We start from the raw sequence: 11,371 nt of genomic DNA, 5'->3' as shown, positions 1-11,371 counted from the left end.
ATGGATAAAGAAAATATGATGCATACACACAATGGAAGATTACTCAGCCATAAAAATAATAATATCTTGTCATTTGCAACAAGATAAATGGACCTAGAGGTCATTATGTTAAGTGAAGTAAGACAGGCACAGAAAGACAAACATCGCATGTTTCTCACTTATTTGTGAGATCTGAAAATTAAAACAATTGAACTCATGAACATAGAGAGTAGAAAGATGGGTACTAGAGGCTGCTAAGAGTAGGGGGATGGTGGAGTGGGGGAAGTGAGGATGGGTAACAGGTACAAAAATAGAAAGAATGAATAAGACCTGCTATTTGATAGCACAACAGAGTGGCTATAGTCAATAACAGCTGAATTGTACATTTTAAAATAACTAAAATACTATAATTGGTTTGTTTGTAACACAAAGTGTAAGTGCTTGAGAGGATGGCTATCCCATTCCATGATGTGATTATTACACATTGCATGTCTGTATCGAAATATCTCATGTACCCCGTAAATACATACATCACTAGGTACACACAAATATTAAAAATAAAAAATTTAAATTAAAAAAGGAAATGGGGATAGAAATGAGTGAGGAGTAAGTAAAGGAATTGCAAGAAAAAAAACCAGCTATAAAAATATACACATAGGGTGAATGAAAATACCTTTAAGTTTACTATGACTTTTGCTTAAAACAGTGCTTCTTGATTAAATATTCAGTAAAGTGCCTCTGTGGTAGATTTCAAAGTTTTCTTATCTTGCTGTCAAGTTGTAGCTGTCATGGAGACTTTTGAAATAGTCTCCTAATTGATTATACTGCCATTACATGGGACAATGTTGTAGCTCCAATTGGCTTAGGCTTAAGAGGGGAACTTACCAACTTGCGTAATGGAGATTTGTGGCAGTTTCAGGCACGACTGGATCACGGACGGCAAATAATATTGTCAGGGCTCAATTTCTCTACCTCTCAGCTCTGCTTATCGCTGCTTGACCTCAGTTTGCCTGCCATGCTATGCAAGATGATTGCTAGTAGGTCCAAATTTACATCCCAATAGCTGAACAATCCCAGTGGAAATAGACAAGAGTTGACATAGCTCTGGCAAAAAAAAAAAAAAAAAGTCCTGGGGAACATTCTCATTAGCTTAGCTTGAGGTATACTCCCAACTCTGTACTAATCACTGGGCCAGAGGCATAGATATTCGGAAAAAAAGAAACAGGTTCTGCTCAAGAAAAAGGAGTTTGTGTCCAGGTAAGAAGGCATTCTGGGCAACTAATAGCAAATGCCCACAGCTCTGGAAACCTCACTGCTTTCACCCCTTTGTACCAACAGAGTCACTATTCTAAAGGATGAATAAAACCTCATAAGACCTCCAAAAACAAAAACCAAGAAACAAATGGCGAACCGGTATATGGGGGGGAAGAAAAAGCTTAACATCACTAATCATCAGAGAAATGCAAATTAACAGTTAGAAATAAAGAATTGCATTTCATGACAAAATGTCTGTTCCAATAGGCAGCACAATAGTCCTAAATTTATGTATGTATCTTCAAAATATATAAACCAAAAATCCACAGAACAGGAAGAACCATAGGCAAATCCTGAGTCATTGTTGGTGATGTTAACACATATCTCCCAGTAAATGATAGAACAATCAGACCAAAAGCAAAAGAGAGGGTGGGGGACGTGTTTGGCAGCGGACACCATTTCAGTTGCGTTTTTGGTTCAATCTGTGTCTCGGCGATGTTTCCTAGACTCTCGACATTCCTATCTCCTCGCCTCCTTTCCCGCCACTCTTTGTCCTCTGGAAGCCCGGAGACATCAGCTGCTGCGATTGTACTACTGGCTGTTCAGCACGGAGCGGTTAGGACAAAAAATAAATTCAAAGATATTTTGGCACTAACAGCATGATCTGTAGCAAGAAAGATGAGCAGTCTGTTCAAACCGATGAGACTTCCAAGGAGACTTCAGAGAGCCAAGGCAGTGAAAAGGAAAATACGAGAAAGACTTGTTAAACATTATTAAGGGCATGAAAGTTGAATTAAGCACAGTAAACGTACCAACAACAAAGCCCCTCAACAGAAGACCACTTAAAACTTTGGAAGCTACACTTGGCAGTCTTCAAAGAGCTACAGAACATGCTCCAAAGAAGAGAATTGGAGCCCGAGTCTTGAGTTGGTGGCAGCTGAATCTGGTGCGGCAGATTCTCTCCCTTTTGACAAGCAAACAACCAAGTCAGAGCTGCTGAGGCAGCTCCAGCAGCATTAGGAAGAGTCAAGGGCATAGAGAGATGCAGAGAGACCTAAAATTAGTTTCAGTAACATAATATAGATAAGAAAGTTGCCAGACTTGCTACAGCTAGAGTTTGTTCAAGACCAGAGCATCAGATTCAGTTTGACAAAGGCTATGACAATTATCCTGGCCAGGAGAAGACCTATGATCTTAGAAAAAGATGTAGGAAAAATATATTCACGGGGAAAAGACTTAATATTTTTGACATGATGGCAGTTACTAAACAAGCACCTGAAACAGACATATCACCTTCACTTTTGGATGTGGAATTTGCTAAGCAGTTAGTGAACAACCCCTTCAGAATGGGTTTGAAAAGTTGATCCAGTGGACAAAAGAGGGGAAATTGTGGGAGTTCCCAATTAACAATGAAGCAGGTTTTGATGATGGTTCAGAATTTCGTGAACATATATTTCTGGAGAAACATCTGAAGGGCTTTCCAAAACAAGGACCAATTCACCACTTCATGGAGCTGATGACTTGTGGCCTTTCCAAAAACTCATGTCAGTGTTAAACAGAAGGTTGAGCCCATAGAGTGGTTTCGAAATTATTTTAATGAAAAAAAGGACATTCTAAAAGCAAGTAATGTACAGTTCAATTAAGACCATGGAAATTTTTATTTCAAACAATTAGAGATGGATATTACAACTAAATAAAATAATTTTACTAAAAAAAGCAAAGTAAGGATATAGAAGATTCAAACAATATAATTATAAAACTCAACCTAATTAGAGTATACAGAACATTACACGAAGCAACTGCAGAATATACTTTTTTTCAAGTTTATATGGAATATTTACCAAGCTGAATCAAATACTAGGGTGTAATGCAAGATCATACATTTCAGGGACTGAAATCATATGGAATATGTTTTCTGTATACAGTAGAATTAATATAGAAGACAATAACAGAAAGATAGAGAAAATATATTCAAATGTTTAGAAATTAAGATATACACTTTCAAATAACCCATGGGTCAAATAAGAAATTATAATGGAAAGCAGACGATATTTTGAACTAAGTAATAATAAAAATACAGTATATCAAAATCTGTGGGAGGCAGATAAAGCAGCTCTGGTGGGCTATTTATATCTTTAAATGCATATATGAGAAAAAATAAAGTGTTAAAAATCAATTACCTAAACTTCCATATCAAAGACTAGGAAAAGAATGACAAATTAAACCAAAAGAAAGCAGAAGTGATGGAACAATACATATATAAGAAAATAAATCAATGAAATAAAACACAGATATGAGATAGAGACAATTAAAAAATAAAAATTGGTCCTTTGAAATGTTTCACAAAATTAATAAGCCTCTAGCAAAGACTAATTCCAAAAAAAAGGGAGCACAACAGAAATTGCTGTCAGGAATGAAAAGGAAACATCAATACAGATCCTAAAGATATTGTAAAGAAAATGAGAGGATGCTCTAAATAACTAAGGCCAATGAATTTTATAAGTTAAATGAAATGGACAAATTTATTTTAAAATACAACTTGCCAAAACGAAATAAGAAGAAATTTAAAAATGTAATGTTCTATGAGTATTAAAATCCTTCAATTCATCATTAAAAACCTTACTGCAGGAAAATTCTAGATCCATATGCCTTACCAGGTGAATTCATCTGGACAGTTAAGTAAGAAACAATGCCAATTTTACAAGAATTCTTAATATACAAGAAAGGGAGAGTATTAAAAAATGTACTCTGTGAGTCCATCATAAACCTGATAACAAAACCTGAAAAGAACCACAAAAAAGGAAAACTACAAAAAGATGAATTAAAAATCCCAAACAAAATATTATCAAATGGAATCCAGCAATATATAAAAAGAATAGATAATTACTAAGTGAGGTTTATCCCAGTAGTAAAAAGGTTTTTTTAGCAATAAAAATTAATCAATTAACGATATTAACAGATTATATAAGAAAAAAATCACTCCTTTATCTCAGTAGATGCAGAAAAAGCATTTGATAAAGGTGAAGAGTTATTGATGATATCAACTCTCAGCAAACTAGGAAGAAGTGCAAACTACCTTATTCTTATAAAGGACACTTAGAGCTAGACCACTCAGTTGGAAAATATTGAATGCTTTCCTCTTGACATCGAGAACAAAACATGGATGGCCACTATTACCACTTCTAATCAACATTGTGCTTCAGATACTGCTCGCTATAACATGGCAAAGTAAATAAGTAAAATCTGGTCAACCTAATAAGCAAGAAAAATAAGTAAAATGTATAAAGAGTAGAAAAGATAAACAAAATTGTCTTCATTCACAAATGACATAATTACATACAAAGACCAAAAATAATCTACAAAGAAACTTTTGGAATTATTAAACAAATTTAGCAAGACCTCTGTATAGAAAATTAATATACACATTCAATTGTATATCTTATATTAGCAAGAAACAATTGGAAAATGAAACAACTTTTACCATGGCTTCAAACCACTTAAGCACCTATAAAATATCTGATAAAATGTGCAAGACCTTTATACTAAAACTATAAAACATTGATGAGGGAATTTTAAAAGACCTAAACAAATTGAGACATATGTCATAATTATGGATCAGTAAGCTCAATAATGTTAAGATGTCAGTTTCCCCCAAATTGAGCAATAGGTTCAATGCAATACCAATAAAAATACCAGTAGCATTTTCCATGGAAAACTGACAAGCTAATTCTAAAATTTACAGGGAACAGCAACGGATTTAGAATAGCCAAGAATTCTTGAAGAAAAAGAATAAAATTCTTATGGAGTTACAGTAATTAAGAGAATGTGGTATTAGTGTGAAGATAAACCAATTATACAGAAAAGATAATTCAAAAATGTATCTACACATATGTAGTGTCCTGATTTATAATATATCTCTACTACAATTCAATAAAGTAAAAGATGACCATTTCTCTTATTTATGTATTTATTTATTTATTTTGGGACACGGTTTCACTCTGTCACTCAGGCTGGAGTGCAGTGGTGGGATCACACTGCAGCCTCTAATCCCTGGGGCTCAAGCAATCCTCCTGTCAGTCTGCAAACTAGCTTGTGCCACCATGCCCGTCTGTTTTTTATTTTTATTTATTTATTTATTTATTTATTTATTTTATTAATTTTTTTGAGACGGAGTCTCGCTCTGTCGCCCAGGCTGGAGTGCAGTGGCTCAATCTCGAGTCACTGCAAGCTCCGCCTCCCGGGTTCACGCCATTCTCCTGCCTAAGCCTCCCGAGTAGCTGGGACTACAGGCGCCCGCCACCATGCCCGGCTAATTTTTTGTGTTTTTTAATAGAGATAGGGTTTCACTGTGTTAGCCAGGATGGTCTCGATCTCCTGACCTCGTGATCCACCGGACTTGGCCTCCCAAAGTTCTGGGATTACAGGTGTGAGCCACCGCACCTGGCCATGTCCGTCTATTTTTTTTTTTAAATTTGTGGAGACATGATCTTTCTGTGTTGCCCAGGCAGGTCTCAAACTCCTGGCCTCAAGCAATACTCCAGCCTCAGCCACACCAAGCATTGGTATTGCAGGCATCACCCACTGCCTCCAGCCACATTTTACTTAATGTTTTTGGATCAATTGTATATCCATAGGGATGAAGTGAGCCTTGACCCCATGCTTCACCCTGAAACAAAAATTAATTCAAAATAGATAATAGACCTAATTGTGAAAACAAAATATATAAAGCTTCTAGAGGAAACTATAAGAAAATATTTTCATGAACTTGAGGCAGTTAAAAATTTATTAAACATGAGAGAAAAGAATTAACCATAAGAGATTGATACATTAAAATTAAGAATTTCTCTTCATCAAAAGACTATTATGAGAGTAAAATGGCAACCACATAATGAAGGAAATACTTGTAATACATAACATCTAATAACAAACTCATATGCAGAATGTACAAATAATTACTACAAATGAATAAAGAAAATACCCACCCAATTAAAAATTGGCAAAATATTTAAATAGACCATTCACAAATTTCTAAATGGCTAATAAGAATTTGAAAATGTTCTCAGTATCATTAATTAGAGGAAAAAAAGTTAAAGCCACAATGTAACAGTTTTATAATTGATTATGATGGTGGTTACACAAGTCTACACATGGAATAAAATTGCACAGAGCTATACACACGTACACACACATGCATAAAGGAATGCATGTAAGAACTGGTGAAATCTGAGTAAGGTCTCTAGTTGACAGTATTATATCGATGTGAATTTCCCGGTTTTGCTATTGTACTATAGTTATATAAGATATTATGACTGGAAGGAAACGGTGAAAAAAACAGAGTTGTCACCTTGGGAGGCCGAAGCGGGCGGATCACGAGGTCAGGATATCGAGACCATCCTGGCTAACACGGTGAAACCCCGTCTCTATTAAAAATACAAAAAAAAAAAAAAAAAAATTAGCCGGGCATGGTGGCGGGAGCCTGTAGTCCCAGCTGCTGGAGAGGCTGAGGCAGGCAAATGATGTGAACCCAGGAGGCGGAGCTTGCGGTGAGCTGAGATCGCGCCACTGCACTCTGGCCTGGGCAATAGAGGGAGACTCCTTCTCAAAAAAAAAAAAAAAAGAGTTGTCCGTACTATTTTTACAACTTCCCTATAAGTCTACAATTATTTCAAAATAAAAAGTTTGAAAAAATACAATATAAAATAACTACACACCCACCAGAATGGCTAAAATTAAAATGGCTAACAATATCTAGCGCTGTTGAGAATGAGGAAAAACCGATGACTATTATACATTGCAGCTAATGGTGTAAATTCATATGATCACTTTGGAAAACTGGTAGTAGCTAGTAAAGATAAACACACGCATACCTCATGACCCAGAATTCACTATGTACCCAACAGAAGTTTGATCATATGCCCAACAAAACACTTGTATAATAATAACAGCTTTATTAATGATAGCTCCAAACCAGAAAATATAAAAGTTTAGCAACAGTGGAAAGCATAAATAAATTGTGGTATGTACACAAAGTGCAATAATATATATTAATAAAAACAATTAACTAATGCTTCACGCAATAACATAGCTGACCCTCTGACATAATGTGCCAGAGAATTCAGACACATACATACACACATGCAAAAGAATACATATAATCCATTTATATTAATTTAAAGGAGAGGTAATAAGCAATGGAAATCAGAAGAGTGGTTCCCTCTGAGGGGATGTGTTGACTAGGAAATGCATGAAGTTGTCTGTGATACTAGAAATCTTTGATAGCTTGTTTGAAGTGAAGGTATATGCATATGTATAAGTTCATCAAATTTTACCTTAAGATTTGTGCCCCTTACTATATGTATGTTATATCTCAATTTAAAAATAAAATAATAAACTAATGGGCTAAAAATAAACTTGGAGAAAACATTCACAATATATATATCTGATAAAGGATTTGCATCCAGGATATTTAAAGAACTTCTGCAAAGCATTAGTAAAAGTCACACCACCAATTTAAGAAGTGGACAAAAGATTTGAACAGACACTTCACAAAAGATACACATAGGCAATAAGCTCGAGGAATGTGCTTATCATTAGTCATCAGGAAAATGCAAATTAAAGCTATAAGGATATACCATCTTACACCCACAAAAATGTCTGAAATAAAGACTAGCAATACCAAATGTTGACAAGGATATAGAGAAACTAGGACTCACATATATTTCTGGTGGGAATGTAAAATGGCACAACTTTGGGACACTGGCAGTTTTTAATACGTTCAAACATATACTTACTCCATGTTGAGCAATTCCATTCCTAGGCACTTACCCAAGAGAAATCAAAACATATGTCCACAAAAGACTTGTACAAGACTGTTCTTGCAGCTTATTCATAAATGCTCCAAAAAAGTAATCCAAATGTACATCAGCAGGATGATGGATAAACAGACAGTGGTATATTCATTCAATGGAATACTGCTTAAAAATAAAAAGGATGACCAATGATAAGGATGAATCACAATATCATGTTGAACAAAAGTGGGACACAAAAGAATACACACTCTATTACTCCATTTCTAAAACAGGCAAAATACATCTATGGTGATGGAAATCACAGTGATGATTGCCTCTGGTGTGAAGGATAATTAACTGGAAATGGGTAAATGGGAGCATTCTGGGGGTTATTGGAATGTTCTATATCTTAATTTGGGTGGTGAGTATATGTGTGTATACAGTTTCCAAAACCCACCAAACTGTACATTTATCTATGAATTTTATTGTAAATAAATTATACCTCACTTAAAAAATCAAGAAAGAGGAAGACATAAGACTCAGGAAGCAGGGGCTCTAACATGACAAAAAAGTGAAATAATTTTCAATGTGGTGGCAAAGAGTTCAAGTATTTTGGCTGAGTAGCAGGTCCAGAGAGAAATCAGTCCAGATAGAGGGAAAACAGTGGTCTCTGGGAGGAAGGCTTCCCATAAAAACTGGAATTGGTGTATTGCCCAAAGTATTTGATCACTTGGAAAATTATATTAATGTACAGCAAACCTGACAGAGCATGAGAAAGTAATTAAGAATGTATACACAGATCCCCAAACAAGAGAAAACATTGGGCAAGTACTATCTTCAGGGGAAAATTAAAACATAAGAAACATAATCATGGTACATAACTTGGCTCCACAGAAAATGCTTATATGGTCATAATAATATTAACACTAGCCATTGATTTTTTGAAATGTTATATAACTATTTTGGGAGGGTGAGGGCAGGGCAAGAGTGTGTGTGTGTGTGTGTGTGTGTGTGTTGTAAGAAATTTCATCGACTATAACAGGAAATTGACAGATAGCTGTTGAAATGGAAACTTTAAGAAATAGTACATCATTTACAAATATGAAATTAGAATCTAGAAAAAACAAGTAAAATAGCAGAAAATGATTATGTTTTGGGAGCAGAAATCGGGGTTTTATAGAATTGGGAAGAGTTCTTTATTATTATTACTTAATACTAATTGTGCACATATTTCCAGATTTAAAATACATATTAACTTTAAAAGAAAGAAAGTAACTATTGTAGGTAGAATAATGCCCCCCAAAAGTGTCCATGTCCTAATCCCCTGAATCTGTGACTATATTGTTACATGGTAAAGAGAAATTAAGCTTGTAGATGAAACTAAGGTTGGTAATGAGCTGACCTTAAGATAAAGAGATGATTCAGAACTGTCTGGGTGGGTCTAATGTAATCGAAAAAACTCTTTTTATTATTATTATTATACTTTAAGTTTTGGGGTACATGTGCACAATGTGCAGGTTTGTTACATATGTATACATGTGATGTTAGTGTGCTGGACCCATTAACTCATCATTTAACATTAGGTATATCTCCTAATGTTATCCCTCCCCTCCCCCTCCCCCTCCCCCAACTCTGGTGTGTGATGTTCCCCTTCCTATGTCCATGTGTTCTCATTGTTCAATTCCTACCTATGAGTGAGAACATGCGGTGTTTGGTATGGGCAAGGACTTCATGTCTAAAACACCAAAAGGAATGGCAACAAAAGCCAAAATTGACAAATGGGATCTAATTAAACTAAAGAGCTTCTGCACAGCAAAAGAAACCACCATCAGAGTGAACAGGCAACCTACAGAATGGGAGAAAATTTTTGCAATCTACTCATCTGACAAAGGGCTAATATCCAGAATCTACAATGAACTCAAACAAATTTACAAGAAAAAAACAACCCCATGAAAAAGTGGGTGAAGGATATGAACAGACACTTCTCAAAAGAAGACATTTATGCAGCCAAAAAACACATGAAAAATGCTCATCATCACTGGCCATCAGAGAAATGCAAATCAAAACCACAATGAGATACCATCTCACACCAGTTAGAATGATGATCTTTAAAAAGTCAGGAAACAACAGGCACTGGAGAGGATGTGGAGAAATAGGAACACTTTTACGCTGTTGGTGGGACTGTAAACTAGTTCAACCATTGTGGAAGTCAGTGTGGCGATTCCTCAGGGATCTAGAACTAGAAATACCATTTGACCCACCCATCCCATTACTGGATATATACCGAAAGGATTATAAATGATGCTTCTATAAAGACACATGCACACGTATGTTTATTGTGGCACTATTCACAACAGCAAAGACTTGGAACCAACCCAAATGTCCAATAATGATAGACTGGATTAAGAAAATGTGGCACATATATACCATGAAATACTATGCAGCCATAAAAAATGATGAGTTCATGTCCTTTGTAGGGACATAGATGAAGCTGGAAACCATCATTCTCAGCAAACTATCACAAGGACAAAAAAACTCTTAAAAGTGGAAATTGGGGCAGGAGAAAGTGGGTAATGTGAGGTGGGAATGACTCAACTCACTATTGCATGCTTTGAAGGGGAGGAAGAGGTCATGAGCCAAGGAATGTGGGAAGCCTCTAGAAGCTGAAAAGGTAAGGAAATTGAGTCTCTTCTAGGGCCTCCAGAAGGGAATACAATGCTGTAAATACTGTAAATATCTTGACTTTAAGTCAGTGAGACCCATGCCCAACTTCTGACCTATACAGCCATAAGATTGTAAGTTTGTGTTGTTTTAAGCCAAAAAAAAAAGTGTGAACATGTTGCATTAACAATAGAAAACTACTACAGTGACAGGCACCCAAAACCCTAGGATAAATATGTACGTTTTCTTATGTACGTTGAATTGATCTTGTCTTTTCTTATCTTTAATAAGGATTAGCTCCCAAACAATATACTGCAAAAATGCCATTAATAAAAACAATGCTGACCAAAGCCATTGAGGCAGTCATATACATATCTATTTCATAATGACAGTAATATTCTCATCAATAGAAGTAATTGGTTGTGGCATAAAATTATTCCAGATTTATATACAAGATTAGCCCACAATGGTTTCTAATTTATGCAAAACCTAACTACTGTAATAATTTACTAATAGTTTACATCATTATAATGGATTTATTATGAAAGAAGTTATTTCTACATGATCACCAAACAAATGTGTTACTCTCAATTGTTTTTCATCAATGCTTAGTGCAAAACAACCATTATATTATTACTATTATTATTATTATTATTATTCTATACTTTAAGTTCTGGGATACATGTGCA

At 35.3% G+C, this 11,371-nt stretch overlaps 1 pseudogene; it reads left to right on the top strand.

The window, feature by feature from the left end:
* The first annotated feature begins 1,728 nt into the window (after positions 1-1,728).
* On the top strand, positions 1,729-2,876 carry LOC100442772 (small ribosomal subunit protein mS31-like; annotated as a pseudogene).
* Positions 2,877-11,371: the final 8,495 nt, after the last annotated feature.

This window comes from Pongo abelii, chromosome X (genome assembly GCF_028885655.2).
Source record: "Pongo abelii isolate AG06213 chromosome X, NHGRI_mPonAbe1-v2.0_pri, whole genome shotgun sequence".
Lineage (NCBI taxonomy): Eukaryota > Metazoa > Chordata > Mammalia > Primates > Hominidae > Pongo > Pongo abelii.
Note: the sequence above shows the minus strand (reverse complement) of the source record. Positions and strands in the feature narration are given on the sequence as shown.